The sequence below is a fragment of the Crinia signifera genome, chromosome 1 (genome assembly GCF_055691185.1).
Source record: "Crinia signifera chromosome 1, ASM5569118v1, whole genome shotgun sequence".
In the NCBI taxonomy this organism is placed as follows: domain Eukaryota; kingdom Metazoa; phylum Chordata; class Amphibia; order Anura; family Myobatrachidae; genus Crinia; species Crinia signifera.
In genome coordinates this window covers 327,224,055-327,249,495 of record NC_139217.1, presented here as the reverse complement: position 1 = coordinate 327,249,495, position 25,441 = coordinate 327,224,055, and the positions used below count along the sequence as shown (strand labels likewise).

The 25,441-nt window shown below is 42.3% G+C and overlaps 1 long non-coding RNA gene, 1 pseudogene and 2 gene segments (V, D, J or C); 2 read left to right on the top strand and 2 right to left on the bottom strand.

The window, feature by feature from the left end:
- Positions 1–25,441, top strand: part of LOC146081239 (Ig heavy chain C region, secreted form-like) — a 198,084-nt gene that overhangs the window by 111,140 nt on the left and 61,503 nt on the right.
- The window catches only part of LOC146081229 (immunoglobulin heavy constant gamma 2-like), a 170,518-nt gene that overhangs the window by 111,570 nt on the left and 33,507 nt on the right, over positions 1–25,441 (top strand).
- LOC146081244 (uncharacterized) overlaps positions 1–25,441 on the bottom strand; it is a 50,442-nt gene that overhangs the window by 8,021 nt on the left and 16,980 nt on the right. The window lies entirely within an intron of this gene.
- Positions 1,947–24,439, bottom strand: LOC146029424 (polymerase delta-interacting protein 3 pseudogene; annotated as a pseudogene).

The following is a 25,441-nucleotide window of genomic DNA, read 5'->3' as shown; positions in this document are numbered from 1 at the left end:
CTGACCTCACTAGCACACAGTCTGGGACTCAACTTACCTGTCACCTGCCACTATAAGGATATTGTGAGAACAGTCCCAATTTGTCAGTGCAATGATGTCAGCTCATCCTTCGGTTCCAGCCTATTCTCAACTATGCTGGTATCTCTCATGGTAATCATCACCTGTTCAGTCACCATCAATACCATTGACATCATCAAATCCCATTTCTCTCCAGCCCTCACTGCTTATTACCATCGCCTACCTGCTCATCTCTACAGCATAGTCAAACGCAGGGGGCGTTTCTGGTTGCCTGGAAACCCCCCTCCTCTTGGCAAGTGCCTTAAAATATGACAACAATAGCACTGGTATATAATATGATCAATAGCGCTGCCACCACATCATGCAGTGTAAGGGACAGAGCAGATCTTCTGCACATGCCTAGTGTTCAAGCTTCTTCTACCACATTTACTGTATGTGTGCATCTGAGCACTCAAACATCGCAATGGACCAGAGAGCAGCTGCAAGGAGGAAGAGACAGGAGCCTTACCATGAAGTGGGAGATTGTGAACTTAGAAAGTGCAGTACTGGTTATTATGGCTATTATGTTTGTGTATTTATTTATTATATGTTTAACATTTTCCTGTCCACTTATTTTATTTAAATGTTTAGAACAGCCTATACTATAGACTAGGGGTCCTCAAACTGTTTTTCACTGAGACCCCATTAGACAATAAAAATAATTACGGGACCCCAGCAAGTTACAGCAGAAGGTCATCACATCACATGTGTAGTCAACAGACTGCCCATACTTGGAGCATTGTGGAGGCACAAAGTGATGGGACGAGTCGAAAATAACAGACAAATCAACAGCTTTTCCAGACTTTAATCACTGACTAAGATTAGAAAAGTCATCCGCCTGATGGTCAGCAACATGGAGTCGCAACCCCATGCTGAGAAGTTTGGGACCCACTTTGGGGTCAGGACCCACAGTTTGAGAACCTCTGCTATAGGACATCCGTGCTGTTAAATATTAATACTCTATATCATACAGTATCCAGTGTATAAAAATAAATTTTTAGGGATTTTACCGTTCCCCCAGATTCCTGTTCTTACTCCAATGCAGAGTGGGAGATTTTGGTTTACATTTGGAAATCTCCCTCTAAAAATCCTGCGTTTGCCACTGTACAGTACCATCTTATTCTACCAGTCACCATTCAGAGGGTATTCATCGTCATCCCCGACCATCAGTGAACCAACATCGGAAATGGTCATGATGGGTGTATGCCTGTGTTAATGGTATCTGGCCTGAGCAACATTTACTTTCCGGCAGTGTATCTTATCCTCATTCCCACTCCATCATCAATGGTCACCATCGGACAAAGTTGATCATCATCTCTCATCTATTGTTACCAAATACAGTCTCCATTATTCTTCAGTGGCAACCAGTTCCAGTCTGGCCTAAGTTATTATTTGGCCTCAGCTGATTGTGAGAACTCTACCGGTTCCATTCCGGTCTCAGTATTCCAGTGTTTGCTGATTCACAACTGCTGTACTTCTCTTATTATTCATTTATAATACCTTTTTTGGACTCCTTCTTCTCAGCCACGCCTTTGGGCCCTAAGCAGCAGCTCTCTACCTGAGGTTTACCCACATATGTGGGTGCAGGTTATCAAACCCCTTAGCTTCCACTATGCTCCAGCTGCTCATCAAGTCCAAGCCTGAGGTGTGACACGAGCATTCTATTCCCCTCTTGGGGTTGACAGATCTGATGCATTTTCTAAGGAAGCATAGTCAAATGCCCATTCCTGATCTATGGAGTCAGGTGCCTCTTTTGGGGATGGAACATACAACGTCTCTCCTGATGCTACTGGAACAGATGTTCCACTGGGGACTATGGAATCTGACAACTTTCTGGTGTTGAGAGACTTGTACATCCGCTTTTGGTTCCCAGATTTGAAATAAGGAATTTACGTAACGTCATAAACTTGAGCTTCCTTTATAACTCTCATGACTAAAGAAGTGAAGACTCTAACTGATTCACAAGAAGGGTTACAGATAAGAGCATTGCAATGTTGAGACCTTTTACTATTCTTAGGCATGCGAAGACCACAGTCCCTAATATCAGAGATGAAGCTGCCTGTGACGCTGCAGTTCAGCTTACAAGCGCTTGGCCCACAAATAACTCCTGGCTTTATCTTTACTCTGCACAGGAGAGAAAGGCTTATTCCTAATAGTGTCTGTAACAGGAGATTGTTTGGTCACAGTAAACCATGAGGAATTTCGAGTACTTCTTAGGAATTTCTGATATCACCTAAGTAATACCGGAGAGAAGATTTTGCAACTGTTCCAACAGTCTATGAAGAATCCACATATGTTCAAATTTGACAGGACTGGGGAACTGAGAAGCCTGAGAACACCTAAGAGGTAAAGTCACACTTTCAGGAGAAGTGACGTAAATGAAATGGACATTGAATCTGTTTGGAATAAGTGACTGGAAACAAGACACGAGAACCGTGATGACACACGTGTCACTCGTGACATGCCAAGGCACTTTGACTGACATGCAGGGCCGGCCAACCAACACAGGTCTGTCTGACCAATCAGTGCGGAGAGTGCGCCTAGGCACGAAAACCCAGAAGTGTGCAAGGAGAAGGGAAGCGGCTAAGCCAGCATGCATGCTGTGCCACTAACGGGAAGGGGACAGAGAGGGGGGTGGCCTGTCCACTGGAGGGAGCAGATGCGTACAGAGCTAGCTCCCGCTTTCCTAAGCCAAAACGAGCTTCTAACCGCGACCCCCAGACAGACACCCACCAGCAACGACCGCCAGCTATACCGTCCAACCCTGCTGCTGAGACACCTCAAGAGTCCTGGCACCTGACCCAGAGGATCGACCCAGTCCACAGAGGCTACCGGAGCTTTGAGCTTTGGGCGAGATGAGGACTGGGCTCCGGTGTCCTGGAAACTGACCCTACCCAAGTCTCTAGAATTGGCACTGAACTTCAATAGAAGCTGTCCATTACCAGATCTGTATGGTCTGTATTGGTGCAGCCTTCTTAAATTATATATTGCTCTTTCACATAAGACTTTCATATTTATAATGGGTATCACAGTGTGTGGCATATGCATAATGGACATCATGGTGTGTGGCATATGTAAAATGGGCACCACAGTGTGTGGCATATGTATAATGGGCATCACAGTGTGTGGCATATGTATAATGGGCACCACAGTGTGTGGCATATGTATAATGGGCATCACGGTATGGGGCATCATGTGTATCTTTTATCTCTCCCTGAAATATCTAGGAATGGCTTTACTCACAATTTTTCCCTCAACATACTTTTGTGAGACCTGATAAACCAGATATTTATCTGATAAGATTAGATATGATAAATAACCCAAACCAAATTTATTTACTTTATTACCTTTAAATATAACGGCAACGCTGAAATGATTGCACACCCACACAACCTTTTTATAAAATGTATGGCAATGCTTTACTTAAAGAATAGTTTCATTACAGGTATTTGCAAATGCAGACTAACACAAGAAACATAAAACTGACTAGCTAATACTTAAACAGTAATTCTAAATCAAATCAAAATGGACACCTTTCAAGGACAGTGATCAGCCATGATTAAACCTCCTTCATAATTACCTCCAGCCCCCCCGTGCTTGCTGGTTCTTCCTCAACTGCCTTCCTTCTCCCTCGATCACTCTGATATTTAAACCTTTATCACATTAATTAATTAATTACTCATAAGCATTGAGTCTTATTGGAAAGCTCTGCTTTCAATCATGATGTCATAATTAACCCAACACCCAACTTCAGTGGCCTTGTGGGTCTACGCATGTGTGGCCTTGTTCCCATATAGTTGATGATTGTGGAGTCTAGGTGTCTGTCCTTGTTCTATTATACTGTCAACATCACATTCTTAAGCTTCTAAAACCAAAAACAATATTCTATAAGAAATCACTTTTACAGCTCTGTTCTGAATGATCAGCCATTTATAATATTTATGCAAGTCATGGTTCAACAAAATGGCTGCTGCTTCTAACATATTATAACTGTTTAGCGCAAAGGGAAGGCCTCATACGCAGTGAATAGTACAGTGTGCAACAAGCTAAAGTCATCTGCAGCAATAATAGCGGCAGTCAGGAAAACAGAATATAATAAAAGCATAGATTTATTGATTAGTTGATTTTCTGTATTATCAGTCCATCCTCAACTTTTTTCATATCTCCGAAAAAAAGTTCATATCTCTCGTACTGTGCATCATTTGTTTCTCTCTTAATACATCGGAAAACCTTCTTGAAGCATTTCACTAGTATACAGAAAAATCAATAATATTATCTTGGCAAAAACATTAAACTTCTTAAAGCATATATAACATTGACTTATGCGAACCAGTTATTGGGGTTCAACCAAATAAACCAACTGTAGGGAATCACATCACTCACACCTGTTCAATAAACTAAAATTTTTTCAACCCAAATAATTTAATTCAACTTTCCTTTTAATGTCACCATCAGTTTAGTATTTGTGATGCTTGCACCACATTTCAATTACATTCACAAATTCAAACACAATTTTATAAACTTGGGACAATGTAAACAAGTGTGTCTCTTCAATATACCATGTGCCACTTTCAAATCTTCACGTTGAATCACCACTGCATCAATCAGTAAAAGTAAAATTTTATTACAATAGATCTTGTCTGTAACCATCTAGAAACCCCATAATCCTTGTGGCAATGTCCATGGCCTACGAGACGGTATGTTCGAGAAAACATCATAAAAAACAATTCAATGAGTACCCCTTTTTTTTTCTAGATGTTATACTAGCACACCCAACTCTGTCACATAACTACATGTTTTGTTGTACTCCAAAATATTTCCTGTTATTACACTCTTTACCAATTTTAAACCTAGGGAGAGTCAGTAACCTCATAAGATTCACTTGTGTAAATCCTACATAGAAAATGAAGTGTTGTTTGATTTGACTGCAAATATAAGTAGCCATTAACCCAACATTACCAGAGTGATACCGTAGATGACAATATAACCAACAATCAGTTTACCTTATTGTTCTTTTTATCAGCTCATGATGAGCGTCTTAAAGAAGAAATGTCAGTTTGCATTTAGATATTATGTTTGCACCATTGTTACCATCCTTACTTAGAATGCCTCTTCTTTACTGGTACCTCAACTAGATGTATTCTATCAATGGTTCTGGTGTGGGCGTTCTCAGTTACTTTTATATTATTACTCATATATTTATTTTAAACCTTCTAATTAGTTTAACATATTGGCTATCAGTGTTTTATTACCATCCTCTGATGCATACCGAAACCTGGGAGCATCAGTAGTATAATGTATATGTGTGTCTGTTATGATTATTACTTGTGGGATTAAATTTAAAAGCAGAAGTAGAATACACCACCATGACTCTAGTAATACCTCTTTGATAACTATACACACTGTCCTTGCCAGCAACCAATCCCTGGTAACCCTCATTCACTATAAAAATATGAAAACTTAAAAAAACAAAAATGACTTCTTCAGTTAGCGAGTGTATGGGAAACTTGGTCACTCATGGGGATCATTGTTTTACACCTTGTCCACAACCCGCAGGGACACCACTAAGGGTATCCCCCGATTCCGTGGACCTCTTCTTGCCCACAACCCGCAGGGACACCACTAAGGATGCCCCCCGATTCCGTGGACCTTGTCTTGGTCTGTGTGGGGGCCCTGGACAGGCCCATCATCAAATAAGTTTATTAAGTTAGAATCAAAGTCACAATATTTATCTGCATCAGTTTATTTTTCTTTCAACTGATATCACCACCAGGTCGGAAACCTTCTTGCAGTGAGACGCATTAATTCAATTGGTTTGTTTCACAGGGACGGGTCTTGCCTTTGATCTACGAGACATTTAATTGTAAGAATTTTCTCACCATTGCATAGTCTCCAGGCTGGACCTTATAACAACATCCCTTCATAAGCTTGTTTGCTTTTCTGGTAAAAGTATTTAGATGATGTGAGAATTAGAGTGACAAGTCTGCTGCTGGATGTTGAATAGGGTTTGCTGGTCTCCCCAAAAAATGTATATATAAATTAAAATAATGATCTTATAAGGGGACAGGTTCAGTGGCTGCTGAGGAGTAGTGTGAATGTTATACAAAACCGAAGACAAAACTTCAAGTCAACTCATGGTAATTTCCACACCCACCCTAAATTATGTGTTCTCAATGTGCATTTGTTAACATGTTCAATTTTGACTAAAAGCTTTTAGTGTGTGGTGAGTGCAACCAAATTTTCAATACCCATACATTGATTTATTCCTTAGAATACCTTTCCTGTCAAATATGTACCTCTATGATTTCTTTAATAGCATATACCTTATGGGATAACATATCTGAACACAAATTTCTCAAAACATTTCTTTGCTGTAAAGGATGCTGTTCATGGGACAGCTGGGATGTTCCTTATCATCAAAATAACATATCAGATACCATTTAAATATAATGACAATTTTAAATGCATGTAAATTCCCCCAAAAAAATATTTTTAACCTTAGGAATGGACCAGTGGTAGGAGAAATGTTTGATGGTTCTATAGAAATAATTTTCCTGAGTTCATTCTTCTGCAGATGCGTTTGGGCCTCTGCATAAGATGAAATCAACATACATGCCCTCTCTCTCCTTACATGGGTCATCCCATGGGCAGCTTCCGCATATGCCAGGAGGAGGGGTTTGGGGAGCTACTGATCTGCCCCCACCATCTTTACATAGGCCATTAGCCTTTTGACTGCATCCATTCATCATCCATTGGCACATTCCTGTTAAATACACAACTCTTGATGCTTTATGAGCTTCTGCTGGTCAATTTGTAAAAACATTAAATTGTATAGTGGTGTGATTCACAACAGTGGCCATCTTATTTTTGTTACCAAGTGCAACAAGATCACTTTATAACATGTGAGCTTGACACTTAACAACTACTGCCTTTGCAGGGAGTTGCACAGCCTCAATGAGCTCCTTTACTTGCTGTGATATTAGCGTATTATATCATAGCAAATTCACGATGGAAAATGAGGATCTCTAAATCCAATACTACCGCATATCCCGTATATGGCCATCCTGAGTCTCCTTGTTGGTGACAACTACAATCTTTGTAGATGGTAGTGGCATGTCAGAGATATCAGGTCTAATTGGAGAAATTTTGCTTTAAATATTCCTCACAATCATGTTCTAAATCCTGCATCTCATCCATCCTCTGGGACTCCCGGGTCCCACCAGGTAGCAGAGTAGCAGGATTTAGCGTACCACACCTGACAATAGTCAGGTCATGTGGCGCTGGGAGCAAAAGTTGCCAACGAGAGAACCATGCACTGGAAATGTGTCTTGTCCGTGAAGAGTTCATTAGAAAAGATGTAGCATTAGAGACACATAGTGTGCGGTGTTCTGTAATTTCTATACAAAGGCTGCAGCAGCCGCCACAGTCCTTAAACATGTTGGTAAAGCAGATGCCACTCGGTCAAGTGTGCAACTGTTGCACCTGATGGGTCTATGTGAACCCCCATATATATGTTTTCAAACTCCCAAGGCCTCTGCTTGTTGTTCATTACAGTAAAGACAGGTATATGATAAATCTGATATATCCAGTGCTGTGGTTTCTGTCAGTGCGTGTATCAGAGCCTCAAATGAAGCAATGATGTCAGTATATTGTACTTTGTCAGCTCTGTGTCAGTTAGATTTAGTAGTAGTAATAGAAAAGGTGTCAGTAAGAGAATCCTGTAAAGAATTTAAACACATCATTAGATCATAAACATATTGAATCAGCATTGTGGTAGCAATCATGCAACTCATTGTGGGACATAGTGGGGCTGTCCATAAAACTTTGGCTTAATTGAGTCCACGTATATTGGACTGTGCTGTAAATAAATGTAGTAAGTACTGACTATCTGCTATTTGATAGTAAAAGATATGCAGATCATAAACCAATGACTAGATGACTGTAATACTTCCATAAATGTAAAGTGAATTGATTTACACTAAAAAAAAATAATAAGAATAATCGCATTGGGTAGATAACCTGCAATAACAGAGTGTTGCAAATACTATGGGTATTAAATAGTATGCGTTGTTGTAAAATCTGGAAAAAAAACTATTTCTTGTGGTCCATAGATGTTTAGAAACTTGTGACATGATTAGTAATGAAAAACTCATCAAAATACTAATTGCTTAATGCCCTATGAGCATCACTCATATCCTCTAACCCCGTGAGGGTCCTCATATCGGTTAGTGCCTTCTGACAGCAGTCTCTCATGGATTCCTGTTAATAATACACAATTTCTTCCAAACCACTCTGAGAAAAAAATAATCATTAAATCATTACAAATATTTGAGAGAATATCATGATTAGTTGTGCAGCAAATGCGATTTACTAGTAGCAGAACCCAGTAGTGCTGCACCTAATTGTGACCTCCATTCCTTATTTGTGGGCTCATATGCATGACCAATGGATCTAGTAAAGTGGCAACATGCAATCAGATAAATCAGTAAGCATAAAAATGCAACTCAATATGCATCTTATAATAATCACTATAAAATCTGCATTTTTCAATAAGGGCTTTGATAAGGATTCTGCAGCATTACCTGCAAACTCAATATTTTTTCTAAATAATTTCTAGTGGCTCAGTAATAATAATAATATTAATAATAATAATAATAATAATATTTTTTTTTTTTTTAACACTTGCTTTTTCTGTGCAAAATGAAATGCATCAATTTATAAATTAATCTTTTCTCTGGAATGGTCACACCTCTATTAGCTGGGATTTTTATTTAAATAAAACAAGCAAAAGCAATAGCATTATTAAGCTCAGACATCATATTAGCATTTGTCATTTGGAAAAAAAAAATGGCAGTTTTTAAACAGATGTTGACAAAACAACATTATCACTTGAGGGAAGCAATGGGGAGGGGGCTGGAGGTCATCCTTGGGTATGGCTGATCACTGTCCCATACAGAACATTGCAATAACTTTAATCTATTCATTGTGCTTTTTCAAAAGGGTAAACAATATCTTCAATTCTAAAATCTTTCATGTCCTTGTTATGGAAAACAGTTCTGTGACACTCCTTGGATATTTCACATCATTTAGGAATAAAACTTTACTCTCTTATCAATCTCATTAACCATTTCCTGCCTTTAATCTCCTACAGAGTTATTTCTGATGTTACTCTCACCTCATCACTGGAAAAAAACTTCTTCCCTTCTGCTTTTTCAAAAATAAACAAAAAATTTCAAAATTATTCCTTTTTTTCCCCATTTTTTTCTTTTTCTCCCTAAGGCTCTAAAAGACATATCACCTCTCCTCACTTCTCACTGAACAGAATTAACCCCTCAGTGGGACAGTACAATCTTTCCAAACATATGTGGGTTAGTGGGATATACTATCTCAATTCTTGAAGCTTTCACCACCTGTCACCAGACCATTGCGCGTTCACTCTCATCAAATAATCATTACCTCACAGGTGCATCATCATCGCCAATTCCAACTAACTATGACCAGCATAGTATTTTCTATTCCTTCTCACTTGCTCACACTAGTCACATACTCAGAGAACTTTCTGTGATCCCATACAAATGCTTAAAAAGGTGTTACCTCTTTCAAAGACAAAAATGTAAATAAAATAAATGAAAAATGTCCCCAAAAAAACCTAACCTTGCGTTATGTGTCATTCACTGTTACCACACCTACGCCTTCCACATCCTGTCATTCCTTGTTACCAGTCTTGTGGGTCTCTACTGTCATTCTTTGTTACCAGTAGTCACGTGTCCCACCCCCACCCTGTCTTCTCTTATTATTTTCCCCCATATATTCTACCTTGTACGTAGGTGGCAGATACCCCCTGTGAATCTCGCTACCGGTCAGCACTCTTCACAGGAAAAAATCAACTCATCAAATCAGAAAAAAATTATATGCAATATGTCATTCTTTGTTACCATATCTGCACATTGTCTAAGTGATCATTACACGATTAGATCACTATCTCCCCTGGTTATTTAGCTAACTGTGGCCACAGTATTAACCCCTTAAGATACTCTATAAATTTAGTACCCTCCCCTTTCAAAACAAACAAAATTAAATTAACACAAATCAAAAACAAAACAAAAATTGGCTTAAAGAAAACCCCACAGCCTTGAGTCAGTTATCACTGATTACCTTCCATTCATAAGAATAAAATTAAACCCAGGATTTATCTGCGCATTACTCAAGGTATATCTGATTCAATATATGTATCCAGATCAAACAAATAGGCAACAGGAATTGCCAACAGAAAACATGGTCTAATATATCAATATGAACCTTTAAGAATAGATGTTATATTGGACTTATATCTCATCGATATATATCACTTTTCTTATCCAAAATGTATTACTCATTAAATGAAAAAAAACATTGAATTCACATGAACATTTCCTGTTTCTTCACCTAACATGGACAACTCCTTATCTCGCATTACATCAACTGAATCCATCACTTTAGAGTTTCCAACTCACAGCTGCTTTGTTTAATAAACCAAAAAAAATTAAATCAAAAACCCATAGCAGAAAAACATCAGTCCTACATTACGTACTTCATCTCCACAAGACAAGAGAAAAAACTTTACAATGAGATAAACTCGATCTTACTTTCTTTGTTATAAACAATATTCCAATTAACTTTATTTATTCTGGTGGTAAAAATGAACTGTTACTTGGCTTACAATATTAGCGTCTACTCCTTTAAACTCTGTATTTTAACGGACCTCTGTCTATGGATATAAAGAAATTAGCTCAAACTGTTATTGTAATCCAACTGCTTGCTAGCTCTAACAATGCAACGTATACTTAATTATTTATTAACATTTTCTTATATAAACCATATACAGTAGACAATCCTTGGGTTTCCAAACAATACAGATTATGGATAAATCATGCATTCCATTTCTTCCACATGTTGCTGGCCAGACAACCAGAAAGAGACGTAAATGCACAATCTCCTCTACCAATCTCTAATCACCAAATTATAAGCACGGGAAAACCTACAACAAATATAGGCAACTTCTTTAAAATTTATAGATTGGACAAACAAAGAAACTCTAATTATCAAAACAACCGCTACAGATTAGTTACTTCAGCAATATCCTCAGCAGACAATATACACCAAACAATCCAACCGCGGTCAAAAAATAAAAACAAACCAAAAAAAAAAAGAAAAAAAAATACTGTCATTTAAAGAATATTATTTATTTTTTTTTTAAAGTAGAAAATTTATTGCCAGCATAACCTTTATACCAATATGCTTGCTATAGTCTGCATGCTTTGCAAATAAACTAAAGAAATACTCTTCCTGACCCAAGCAATGTTGTTTACAACTTCTTGCCAAGTTTCTCGCTGCTCTCCTTATCTATTCTCTGACACAGAGAAGAAATGGGCGATGCGGGGGGGTTTAGCAAGCTGACAGTCTGCAAAATGCAGCGTTGTCTTTCCATGCCTTAAATTACGATCTATTTGTTTTATAATTAAATAGCGAAGTTGCTTCAAGTAATTGTGGATTACCATACCTTAACAGATGTTTGAGAAGATTAGGGTACACAAATGCACCGACTTTAAAAAAATTCTACACACATTTTTTTTTTTTCCAATAGCTAATTTTTTTTCAAACTTTGATCTTCTCAATAACTGATAAAATATGGACACCAACCATCATTGAATCTCGCTGGGGCCTCCATCTGATAAACCAGATATTTATCTGATAAGATTAGATATGATAAATAACCCAAACCAAATTTATTTACTTTATTACCTTTAAATATAACGGCAACGCTGAAATGATTGCACACCCACACAACCTTTTTATAAAATGTATGGCAATGCTTTACTTAAAGAATAGTTTCATTACAGGTATTTGCAAATGCAGACTAACACAAGAAACATAAAACTGACTAGCTAATACTTAAACAGTAATTCTAAATCAAATCAAAATGGACACCTTTCAAGGACAGTGATCAGCCATGATTAAACCTCCTTCATAATTACCTCCAGCCCCCCCGTGCTTGCTGGTTCTTCCTCAACTGCCTTCCTTCTCCCTCGATCACTCTGATATTTAAACCTTTATCACATTAATTAATTAATTACTCATAAGCATTGAGTCTTATTGGAAAGCTCTGCTTTCAATCATGATGTCATAATTAACCCAACACCCAACTTCAGTGGCCTTGTGGGTCTACGCATGTGTGGCCTTGTTCCCATATAGTTGATGATTGTGGAGTCTAGGTGTCTGTCCTTGTTCTATTATACTGTCAACATCACATTCTTAAGCTTCTAAAACCAAAAACAATATTCTATAAGAAATCACTTTTACAGCTCTGTTCTGAATGATCAGCCATTTATAATATTTATGCAAGTCATGGTTCAACAAAATGGCTGCTGCTTCTAACATATTATAACTGTTTAGCGCAAAGGGAAGGCCTCATACGCAGTGAATAGTACAGTGTGCAACAAGCTAAAGTCATCTGCAGCAATAATAGCGGCAGTCAGGAAAACAGAATATAATAAAAGCATAGATTTATTGATTAGTTGATTTTCTGTATTATCAGACCTTATTCTCAGCATTAAATAATATTAAAACAAATAAAAGAAACAGACTCACAGACAAAGTTGGTAGCGCTTGCTTGGCCCAGAAGGGCACAAAATACAACCCTGCAATTGAAGATTTAGCAAATGCAATTCAGCAACAGAAAAGTCACTGATATAAATCAGTATTTCTTTTCTGCTTTTTGAAATAATAAATATATTGAAAATATAACTCTTTATTATGGCTGCAAATATCACCAAATTATTGATATTTCTTGAAGTGACACGCGACTCGAGGAAGGCTACACTTTTTTACGATTTTCCGACACACCAAGCTGAAAAGGTTAGCCATCACTGCACTAGAATAAACTTGAGACAAATTTATAACCGGACTAGAAGCTGTAGTAGGAGTGGCTGCTTTGCAAGTTAGTGACCACTGCAGACTTACAGGTGGGATGATAGTATTTCTTGCTGCTGCGCAGCCTCTTGGCTCTCAAACCTAGAGATAATGTTCTGAATAGCCCCTGGTCCCACATTCTGATCACCTTTTAGAGTCCATTGGCCTTGGACAATGTGTCAGATCTGAGATATTTTGTGTTTCCAGAAGGACTCTGGAAAGACCAGTGGTGGAAGACTGATGTAGGAAACTTGAAGGCTTGAGATAACAGGGTAGAGAAATGTTTTGGAAACGGTACTGAAGGTCAAGAACTGACCAGTATCATGCTAAAACTAAGGGGGGTTTGCAATCGCTGTCGTGCTCTCGCAGCCATCTCCCGATGGGGGAGGTGGCTGCGGGGTCCTATTCAATTCTGTCTTCCCCGACAGCATTGAACAGGGTTTCTCCGCAGAACGAGCCCGACATCACAAGCTGTTGGGCTCGTTCTGCCAAGAAAAGCCAGAAATAGGCGTGCTCCCGGCCGGTGCTTGTCTATTTCCGTCCTCAACTCGCGGCCACGCCCCCTTCTTGCCGCTCGGTGGCCGGGACATTGAATCCCGACCGCCGAGCTCAAGTCGGGCAAAGCGAGAACGGGACAGGAGCGTTTCCCTGACATTGAATACCCCCCTAAGTATTCTTTACTGTATGTGGAACTGATGGTCGGACATGAACCAATGGTCTTATTGTATCTGACTAGAACCAATAGTAGGACTGGAACTCATGACATTATTATTATTATTATTATTATTATTATTATTATTATTAGACTGAAACCATTGATCAGTCTGGAGCCAAATATATTTTAGTATGGGGCTGGAACTGATGGTCAGTTTGGAATCAATGATATTATTGTATCGGGTTGGAACCAATGATTGGGATGGACCTGATGGTGCTTCAATATCAGGCTGGAACAGCTGGTCAAACTGGAACCGATGCTACAATGTGTTATTTTGTGTTTTCAGAAAGTGAGGATTGAACAGTATAAGGATAAAACCGATTATGCTTTATTGTATCAGGCTGAAACCGATGGTCTTATTTTATTGGCCTAGAGAAGATGGTCAGGTTGAAACTGATGGTGCTTCAATATTTAGCTAGAACTGATGGTCGAACTGGAACCAATGGTACATGGTATTGAGTTTGGAAGACACAGGTATATATGGTCTGTTTATAATGAAGAAGGCTCTGTACAAATGGCCTGATTCAGACCTGATTGCAGGCCTGCAAATTCCCACAGCTGCGAATATCATTACTCTGCTCATGTGTTCGGCCCATAGTATACCAGCTCAAGGCCATCCTGCAATGGAGATTTGGAACTTTTTCTGTACACATGCCGTACGCAAGATAATTTGTAGGAGGTCGACATCTGGGTGTGGATCCGGCCATTTTAATTGGGAGTGCTAAGAAAAAAGCAGGCCTACCTAGGAAAGTGCTGAGAGTGTCTGGGAAAGAGCTAGGCATGCCTGAGCATTTTAGGGGAGGATGTGTGATGTATGCCTTTTTTTCAGTGTACCGCAGAGTAAGTCCAGGGCTAAGCAGCGCCTGTGATGAGTTGTGCCCAGTGTAAAGATCATTAGATGGTGAGCCTGTTACAATGGGTTTTGGACAAAGTCACACAGCCATAAATGGATGTGCAGTCGTGCACATCCAATTGCACAGCAATTACATTAATACGCAAGGTGGGATAACACTCTAGCATAGTGGGGCTTAATTTATCACTGGCCATGGCGAATTTGCAGCCTTGCGATCAGGCCTGAATTGGGAAAAGTTATCACGGCAAGTAAGAAATAGGCTGCATGCAACAGAGCAAATTGAGTCTGTCTGGAACGATAAGTATTCACAGAGAGTGTCAGAAGCAATAAGGTAATGCAGACGCTTGGTGCACAATGCTGGGACAAACTGGTAATGACCACTGAAAAGATGCTACAATCACTGGATGCATACTGGTCTGTTTGACCCAATGTGTCTTTCTTCTGCTTGCGCTCCCATCCAATTGCATGCCAAAAGTTGTGGAAAATTCCACCTGCATCATTTATCACCCTTAAAACTTCCCTAATGTGGTTTTAAGGGAATTATACCAATCCAACTCAGAGAAATTCAGAACAATATGCCAATGTAATGTTGAACTTGAAAATATGCAAAGGGATACAGAGCTAGAAACTTATATAAGTACAACTGAATATGCTGCGCTATATAAAAACTGTTAATAAATAAAATATGTCCACAGCTTGATGTAATGTGAGGGCCATTTATTAGGTTTATCAATCAGACATCCAATAAAGTCAGCACCCCTCACCAAACACAATAGGAATGGAACAGAGGTCAAGCCCCATTGGAAATCTGTATTGCGCAAGAGAGGGAGAAGAAGCATATTATAAGCATTCAAACCAATTTATTTGTCATAGTCAGTGGCGTAACTGTGTAAGGCAGCCCTAGCTGCCGCTTGGGGGAGCAAGCGGCAATGGGATCTGCGTGGGCGCCAGCACCCGCTCGATGCACTTATATGCTGCTGCCCGCTGGCTCAGCACTGGAGGCGAGTCAGCCATGACAGATTATGATAATGTTTATACCTAAAGGATTCCATTTGGGTTTAACTGAATATGTAAGTGGGGGAAACGGTATAAATACTAGAGATGTGCGGGCTCGGATTTCAGAGATCCGAGCCCCCACGGACGTCATCATTCCAAGCCCGATTCCGAGCAGCGCTCGGAGATTCCCGCCTGACTCGGTCCGTCCGCGTGATTAGAACGTCATCTCCCGGCGTCGGATTTCGCGAGGCTTTATAAGCAGCTGCCGCGCCCCCGCCATCTTCACTCCAGTCAAGTAGTGGGTTGGGAGAGGGTGTGTTGGTGCTGCTGCTGGGGCTTAAACTTGAGCTTGACCTTGAGCTTTTGCAATCGCTGGTGCTGTCTCTCAGTGCTGCTGTGTAGTAGTCTAACTGTGTACTTGTAGTACTACTGTCTCCTCTGTGCGGTCTACCTCTGGTGTGCTGTGCTGCCTGTAATTGATTATTTTATTTGCTGGGGCTGTCTCCCTCAGTGCTGCTGTGTACTCTGTTCTCAGCTTAGGACAACAGTCTAACTGTGTACTTGTAGTACTACTGTCTCCTCTGTGCGGTCTACCTCTGGTGAGCTGTGCTGTAATTATTTTATTTGCTAGGGCTGTCTCCCTCAGTGCTGCTGTGTACTATGTTCTCCTCTGCTTAGGAGAACAGTCTAACTGTGTGTACCTGCCTGTAGTACTACTGTCTCCTCTGTGCTGGGGCATACCTCTGGTGCTGTGCTGTGCCATTTATTATATATATAATTATTAATTAATTATATTAAATATAAATATATATAGTCCACTGGTGCTGCACTGCTGCCTGCACTGAATCTGCCAGTCTGGCGGTCTGTGGTCTGGGGCTCACTGGCTAATAAATAATTAAATACTGCCTGCCTAATAAATAATTAAATACTGCCGTATATCTCTACCTTTGTGGTCTGGGGCTCACTGGCTATACTGCCGTCTGTACCATCTGGTCTGGCGCTCACTGACTAATAAATAATTAAATACTGCCGTATATCTCTACCTTTGTGGTCTGGGGCTCACTGGCTATACTGCCGTATGTACCGTCTGGTCTGGGGCTCACTGGCTAATAAATAATTAAATACTGCCTGCCTAATAAATAATTAAATACTGCCGTATATCTCTACCTTTGTGGTCTGGGGCTCACTGGCTATACTGCCGTATGTACTGTCTGGTCTGGGGCTCACTGGCTAATAAATAATTAAATACTGCCATATATCTCTACCTTTGTGGTCTGGGGCTCACTGGCTATACTGCCGTATGTACCGTCTGGTCTGGGGCTCACTGGCTAATAAATAATTAAATACTGCCATATATCTCTACCTTTGTGGTCTGGGGCTCACTGGCTATACCGCCTTATGTACCGTCTGGTCTGGGGCTCACTGGCTAATAAATAATTAAATACTGCCGTATATTTCTACCTTTGTGGTCTGGGGCTCACTGGCTATACTGCCGTATGTACCGTCTGGTCTGGGGCTCTCTCTTCCTAATACTGCCGTACCTGTGTGGTCTGTGGCTCACTGCCCAATACTGCCGTATCTACCCTCTGGTCTGGGGCTCACTGCCTAAATACTGCTGTATATCATTATCTACCTGTCTGGTCTGGGGCTCTCTGCCTAATACTGCCGTACCTGTCTGGTGTGTGGCTCACTGCCTAATACTGCTGTATCTGTATAACTGCCTGCTGGTGCATAATCACTGACATATATAATTGCACTCCAGTGGTGCTGTTCTGTGACATAACTCCACAATAATAATGGAGATCCAAAATATGGAGGTTAACAAACAAAGGAAAGATGAAGATGCACTTCCTCATTGTTCTGAAGCTGCTGCCACTAGTCATGACATAGACGATGAAATGCCAACAACGTCGTCTGCCACGGCCGATGCCCAGTGTGAAAGCAGAGGGCATGTACAATTGAAACCAAACTTCCGTAAAAGGAATAAAAATATGAAATGTAAATCGTTGGAAGAGAAACTTAAACTTGGCAATATGCCATTTACGACACGGAGTGGCAAGGAACGGCTAAGGCCATGGCCTATCTTCATGACTAGTGGTGCATCTTCAGATGACGAGAAAAGTCCTCCTTCTCCTCTCTCCCCGCCCAATAGGAAATCAAAGAGAGTTAGGCTGACACCGACTCAAAAAAGTCTGACAAAATTTCAGAAAAAAAAACAGAAAAAAATTCAGAAAATAAATCTGGAAAAAACTCATCCTTCTAAAGACATATCCCAAATCCCCACGGAGAGTCCGAGGGTGGCGGTGGTTGTGATGCCGGACCTTCCCATCACTGTACGTGAAGAGGTGGCTCCTTCCACCATTTGCAGTACGCCCTCTGCATATGCTGGAAGGATCACCCACAGTCTAGTTCCAGATTTTATTAGTGAAGGTGATGTTGTACACCAGGAGGAGGATATTGATGTAGCTGGCACTGAGGAGGAAGTTGTCGAGGAGGATGGAGACTTGGTTTGCTTAAATGACGCACCAGGGGGGAATGAGGCACCTGTGGGGGAAAAAGTTGTTGTCCATGGGATGAAAAAGCCCATCGTCATGCCTGGACAAAGGACCAATAAATCCACCTCTGGGGTCTGGAATTTTTTTTATCCGCATCCGGACAACAAAAGTATTGCCATTTGTAGCTTATGTAAAACTCCAATAAGCAGGGGTAAGGATCTTGCCCACCTAGGGACAACCTCCCTTCAACGTCACCTAAAGACGCGTCATGGTTCAGTGTTTAGTCCAGAAAGTGCGGCTAGCAGTCCAGCGACACCTAAATCACTTGGTCCTCCTTTTGGAGCCAAATGCCTGAAAAGCACACCACCAACTCCCTCCTCGACAAATTCCTCCTCGATCCGGATAGGGGGGAGTCCTGCAGTCCATCTCACCTGCATGAATGACTCCATAGATTCCTCCGGAGGATCCTGCAGCACTACGCCTACTACTACTACTACTGCCGCTGCTGCTGCTGCTCCTGGAAGTCAGTCATCATCCCAGAGGGGAAGTCAGTCATCATCCCAGAGGGGAAGTCGTAAGACCGCTACGTCTTTCACTAAGCAATTGACCGTCCAACAGTCATTTTCCATGAGGATGAAATACGACAGCAGTCATCCTATGGCAAAGCGGATAACTGCGGCCTTGACAGCTATGTTGGTGTTAGACGTGCGTCCGGTGTCCGCCATCAATGGAGTGGGATCAACGGTTGATGCAGGTATTGTGTCCCCGGTACCAAATCCCGTCTAGATTCCACTTCACTAGGCAGGCGATACCCGCGATGTACAGGGAGGTCAGAAAAAGTGTCCTCAGTGCCCTGAAAAATGCGGCTGTACCCACTGGTGTACACTTAACTACAGACATGTGGACAAGTGGATCAGGGCAAACTAAGGACTATATGACTGTGACAGCCCACTGGGTAGATGCATCACCTTCCGCAGCAGCAGCAGCAGCATCTCCTGCATGCCAGCTCCTTCTTAGGCAGGCTACGCTGTGTATCACCGGTTTCAAGAAGAGGCACAACGCCGACAACCTCTTAGAGAAACTGAGGGAAATCATCTCCCTGTGGCTTACCCCCCTTAGACTCTCCTGGGGATTTGTGGTGTCGGACAACGCCAGTAACATTGTGCGGGCATTAAACATGGGCAATTTCCAGCACGTGCCATGTTTTGCCCACACAATAAATTTGGTGGTGCAGCATTTCATAAAAAATGACAGGAGTCTGCAGGAGATGCTTGCGGTGGCACGCAAAATTTGCGGACACTTCCGGCATTCTGCCACAGCCTGCCGAAGGCTGGAGCGGGAGCAAAAACTCTGCAACCTGCCCTGCCATCAGCTGAAACAAGAGGTGGTGACGCGCTGGAACTCCACCCTCTATATGCTGCAGAGGATGGAGGAGCAGCAAAAGGCCATTCAAGCCTACACAGCCACCTACGACATAGGCAGAGGAGCGGGGCTGCACCTGACTCAAGCGCAGTGGAGGCTGATTTCTGTGTTGTGCAAGGTTCTCCAGCCGTTTGAAGTAGCCACACGTGAAGTCAGTTCCGACACTGCCTGCATTAGTCAGGTGATTCCCCTGATCAGGCTGTTACAAAAGCAGCTGGAGAAAGTGAGGGAGGAGCTAAAGCGGAGCGATTCCGCAAAGCATGTCGCTATTGTGGATGAAGCCCTCCATACGCTTTGCCAGGATACGAGGGTGGTCAGTCTGTTAAAGTCAGAGGAATACATTTTGGCCACAGTGCTCGATCCTCGGTTTAAAGCGTATGTTGTGTCTCTGTTTCCGGCGGACACAAGTCTACAAAGGTGCAAAGACCTGCTGGTCAGGAGATTGTCATCTGAAGGGGACCGTGACACGGCCCCAGCTCCTCCTTCATTTTCTCCCCTACCTGTGCCTGTGAGGAAACAGCTGCGATTTCCCACACAACCCGCTGGCGGGGATGCAGGGCAGGCAGGAGGGAGTTTGGACATCTGGTCCGGACTCAAGGACCTGCCAACGATTGCTGACATGTCTACTGTCGGTGCATTGGATGCTGTCAACATTGAAAAAATGGTGGATGATTACTTTGGTGACAGCATCCAAGTAGACATGTCAGACAGTCCTTACCTGTACTGGCAGGAAAAAAAGGCAGTTTGGAAACCCCTGTACAAACTGGCTCTATTTTACCTGAGTTGTCCCCCCTCCAGTGTGTACTCCGAAAGAGTATTCAGTGCAGCGGGGAACCTGGTCAGTGAGCGGCGAAGGAGGTTGCTCCCGAAAAATGTTGAGAAAATTATGTTTATAAAAATGAATTATCACTTATTCAATGAAGACCAGGAATTGCCTCCAGAGATTATAACTGGACCTGTGATTGTGGAGTCCAGCGGGGACGAATTGATAATCTCTGAGAATAAGGAAGTACACACTGAAGGGGGCGAGGAATCAGAGGAGGAGGAGGAGGAGGATGATGATGATGATGAGTGACGATGACATCTTGTTACTGTAGAGCCAGTTTATACAGGGAGATATTATGAATTGGTTTATTTTTTGTGGGGGCCCAAACAAACCAATCATTTCAGCCACAGTTTTGTAGGCCCTGTCGCTGAAATGTTTGGTTTGTTAAAGTGTGCATGTCCTATTTTCGCAACATAAGGGTGGGTGGGCCCAAGGACAATTCCATCTTGCATCACCATTCATTATTCCTACTGCTGAGAGTCATTCATATGTGGGACTTGTCTTTTCAATGCATACAACTGTTTGCATTCCACCTCATTGCTGCACCTTCATGGGTGAGAATGTGATCTCCCTGACCTGGAGGAGTCAGGGCTGTTGCAGGAAGGCTCAATTACACTTCTTTTTGGGCGGCTACACTTTTTTTTACCTGTCTGGTCTGGTGCCCACTGCTGAGAGTCATTTTTAATGCACATCAGGGTCAGGATCAGGCACATCAAAATTAATAATCAATCAATCATAATCATAATCAATCAATCATAATCAATCAATGTATCATAATCAATCAATCATAATCAGAATCAAGCCTGGGCGGCTGCAATTAAAATTCTTTGGGGGCGGCTAAAGTTTTTTTTAGTTTTCCAGTTACTGCAGTTTTATACATAGCTTGGTTTTTGTATGTTGAAGACTTGTCAGTGCAATTTTCTTTTACAATATCCTTTATCTTTGCATGGACTTTGTGTATTTGGTTAGCATTCTGAGGTGTACACTGACTGCCTTCACCTTGAGCACGATCAGTTTCTGAAGCGGCAAAAAATCCTTTTGTTTTGAAGATAGTCACTTTCTTTGCCATTAGTTGTACAGGCTGACCTACTAACAGACACAGTTGCTTCGGAACAAGTTGTTGGAAATTTTTTAGGAGATAAAGCTGTACAAACCTTCTGGCCCCCCTTTTCAATTTTTAATTGATTTGCAAACATTTTGTAGTATTTGTCATATGTGCATAGCCTTTTAGAGAGAACTGCTTTTTCCTCATCAGATAACCTTTGTAATGATTTGACCTTTGCATCTCTCTCCTTTTTATTTAATGACAAGAACGATGAATACTTCTTTAATTTCTTCATCAACTGTTCTTTATTCATGAAATGGTCCGATAAAGCCTTTCCTCAAAACTTAAGTAAAGTTATGTTTCCTTGATAATACTTTCACAGCTCACAAAATTCTCATCACTGGCTTCCTTTTCTTTGCCACTTGATACCTTGTTTTCACAATAAAGATTGGTTTCTTTTTGATGACCAGTTGGGTACAATTACACATCTTTTTGGGCGGCTAAACATTTTTGGGGGAGGCTGCATTTAAACTTCTTTGGGGGCGGCTGCAATTAAACTTCTTTGGGGCACAGGGGCACTCGGGGTATCCTGTAGTGGGCTGCCACACATTTTTTTAAATATGGATCTTTCAGCACAGAGACCAACTGCACATCAGGGTCAGGATCAGCCAGGTTGTTAAACGGGGTTTCGACCATGAATCAATCACATCATAAAATTAATTAATAATCAATCAATCAATCAATCATAACCAGAATCAAGCCAGATAGGGGTCTTGTTAAGTATTAAACTGACCAAAACAGATACACACACAACTAGTACTGCCTCATCTACCTGTCTGGTCCGGTGCCCACTGCTGAGAGGCAATTAAACTTCTTTGGGGGCCGCTGCAATTACACTTCTTTGGGGGGCACAGGGGGTATCCTGTAGTGGGCTGCCACACATTTTACTAAATATGGCTATCCACAGATTGTTCAGCCTGCCATTTGAGATTGGGATCTTTTATCACAGAGACCAACTGCACATCAGGGTCAGGATCAGCCAGGTTGTTAAACGGGGTTTCGACCATGAATCAATCACATCAAAAAATTAATTAATAATCAATCAATCAATCATAACCAGAATCAAGCCAGATAGGGGTCTTGTTAAATATTAAACTGACCAAAACAGATACACACACAACTAGTACTGCCTCATCTACCTGTCTGGTCTGGTGCCCACTGCTGAGAGTCATTCGTATGAGGGACTTGTCTTTTAAATGCATACAACTGTTTGCATTCCACTTGATTGCTGCACCAATCGCCCACTGCTGGTTGCAGCTCTCACCCTGCATTAATTTGGGAGTCTGCCATTGAAGTCTTTTTTTTTGGAGCCTTGAAACTTTTCGGGATGCTGTACTAGCCGACACCTTTAGGTGGACTCTGGTCTGTCTTGTATCCAGCACAGTGGTCTCGTGTGCAAGAGATTGTTCTCTGTCCTCTTTTGGATTTGTGTCACCATCACCATCTTCATGGGTGAGAATGTGATCTCCCTGACCTGGGGAGTCAGGGCTGGGGCAGGAAGGCTGCAATTACACTTCTTTTTGGGCGGCTGCAATTACACTTCTTTTTGGGCGGCTGCAATTAAACTTCTTTGGGGGCGCCTGCAATTACACTTCTTTTTGGGCGGCTGCAATTACACTTCTTTTTGGGAGGCTAAATTTTTTTTATCCTCCTTTTTTAATCCTCCTTATCTGCACAGCCGGGTCCATCAGTTACTGCCACTGCTGCAACCAATGCTAGTGATGGTTACGCATGCCCTATGGCATCACCACGGGCAGCAAAGTTTTCCAGCGCTGCATGGAGCAACAGTTCGCTGGCTTTCCATTTGACATCATCGCTGTCAGCATCCTCCTTATCTGCACAGCCGGGTCCATCAGTTACTGCTAGAGATGTGCGGGCTCGGATTTCAGAGATCCGAGCCCCCACGGACGTCATCATTCCGAGTCCGATTCCGAGCAGCGCTCTGAGATTCCCACCTGACTCGGGTCCGTCCGCGTGATTAGAACATCATCTCCTGGAGCCGGATTTCGCGAGGCTTTATAAGCGGCTGACGCGCCCGCCATCTTCAATCCAGTCAAGTAGTGGGTTGGGAGAGGGTGTGTTGGTGCTGCTGCTGGGGCTTAAACTTGAGCTTGACCTTGAGCGCAATATTTTGCAATTATTTACTGGCATTTTCGTTCCTTCTAGGGGGCTGAAAACAGACTCTGTTGGAGGTGGTACGGCTGGTAGGGCCTCCTTTGTAACAAGAGTACGTGACATATTGATCAGCGTTTTAGTCTGTAGTAAAGGTACTGTTGGGCAGGCGGTGTAGCACTGGGAGCAGTGTACGTATCATTCTGTACAACTTTAGTGAAAGGTAATGTTTGGCCAAGTGAAAATTGGTTGCCCAATGTTCCTGGTCTTTTCTGTAAAGTATTTGCAGCTGTGAATTTCATCTGTTTGGAAGGGATGGGAGCAAGTTCCATCTCATCATCCTCATCATCATAGTCATCATCCTGAGATGAGACCTGTTTAACAGGCTGGTGGTTGACCACATTTATTCGCATTCCCTTGACAGATATTCAGACCTGAAATGGTCTTGTGTTGTGGAATCTGGATGGTTTTTGTGAGGTTTATTGCCGATGAACCTTGTGCCATAGGTGATTTAGCAGCTACTGTTCGAGCACTCCTCTTAAAGTAATCTTTTCACGAGCGTCCATCACTTTGATAGGCTTGTCTCCTGCCATGATCTGTTGCTTTCTCGAATTCAGCATTTCATGGGCGTCCTGCACTTTACCCCTTATGCGGAAGCGAGCATCTTTGGCCACCAACTTTTACGGGCATCTTTTATCCCTAGTTTTTGGCGTGCATCAGTTACACCAATTTTCTGACGAGCATCAAATGTTCTCTGAAAACTGGTGGCAAGTGGACGATTGTTCACAGATGGTTGGAGTCTGGATCTCACGTTTCCTATACCTCCCCTGTTACTGACCCTGCGGTACATCCCGGTGCCCACGGACATTCCCCGTTTCCTGATCAGTTCATCCAGCGACACGTCGGCCATATTCCTCCAACCACACAGCTGCTATATCTAATTTAATAAAAACAAAAATAATACTTGTGCTGTGTGGGACTGTAAAAAAGAATTCCATGCTGCTTGTGCACTGACGTCTGCCACTGAGTGCCACGGCCAAGCAGTACCTAATAAGAAAATTAATTATTATAAATTCTGCTGGTGCACAATACTAGTATTGCTGATGTATCTACCTGTCTTGTGCCTAGTACTACTGTCTTATCTACCTGTCTGGTGCCTAGTACTGCCATATCTACCGTCTGGTCTGGGGCTCACTGCCTAATACTGCCGTATCTACCTGTCTGATCTGGGGCTCACTGCCTAATACTGCTGTACCTGTCTGGTCAGCGGCTCACTGCCTAATTTTTTTTGGAGCCTTGAGACTTTTAGGGATGCTGTACTAGCCGACACCTTTAGGTGGACTCTGGTCTGTCTTGTATCAAGCACAGTGGTCTCATGTGCATGAGATTGTTCTCTGTCCTCTTTTAAAATTGTGTCACCATCACCATCTTCATGGGTGAGAATGTGATCTCCCTGACTTGGGGGAGTCAGGGCTGGGGCAGGAAGGGTACAGGCTGAGTGGGGGTAGGGCACCCTTGTACTCTGCTGCTTTTGCCGGCTCCGGCCGGTAGCGTCTCCCTGGTGTCACGGCTGGCACTCTGCAGGGCCTCCGTCTTGCCTTCCTCATGATGCTGGCTGCTGGCTCTCTCTGTGTGCGCCGCTGTCCATCACCGCCGGGTCTCCTGCACGGAAACGCTGCCCGGCTCTCTCCTCTCTAGCGGGTCTCACTTCTGCACGCTTCCAGGCTGCGCACTCTGCTGCTCTCCTCTCTGTGGATCTTTAGGGTGCCCAGCCTGTCTTCTCTCTCTAAGCACGTGTCATCCTCTCTCACGCTGCTGCAAACCCTCCTCCGTCACGCTGCACAGTTTCATTTCACCTCTGACCTCTCCTTTTGCGCTCCCTGGGCAGCCAATCAGGGGGGTGTCAGGCTCC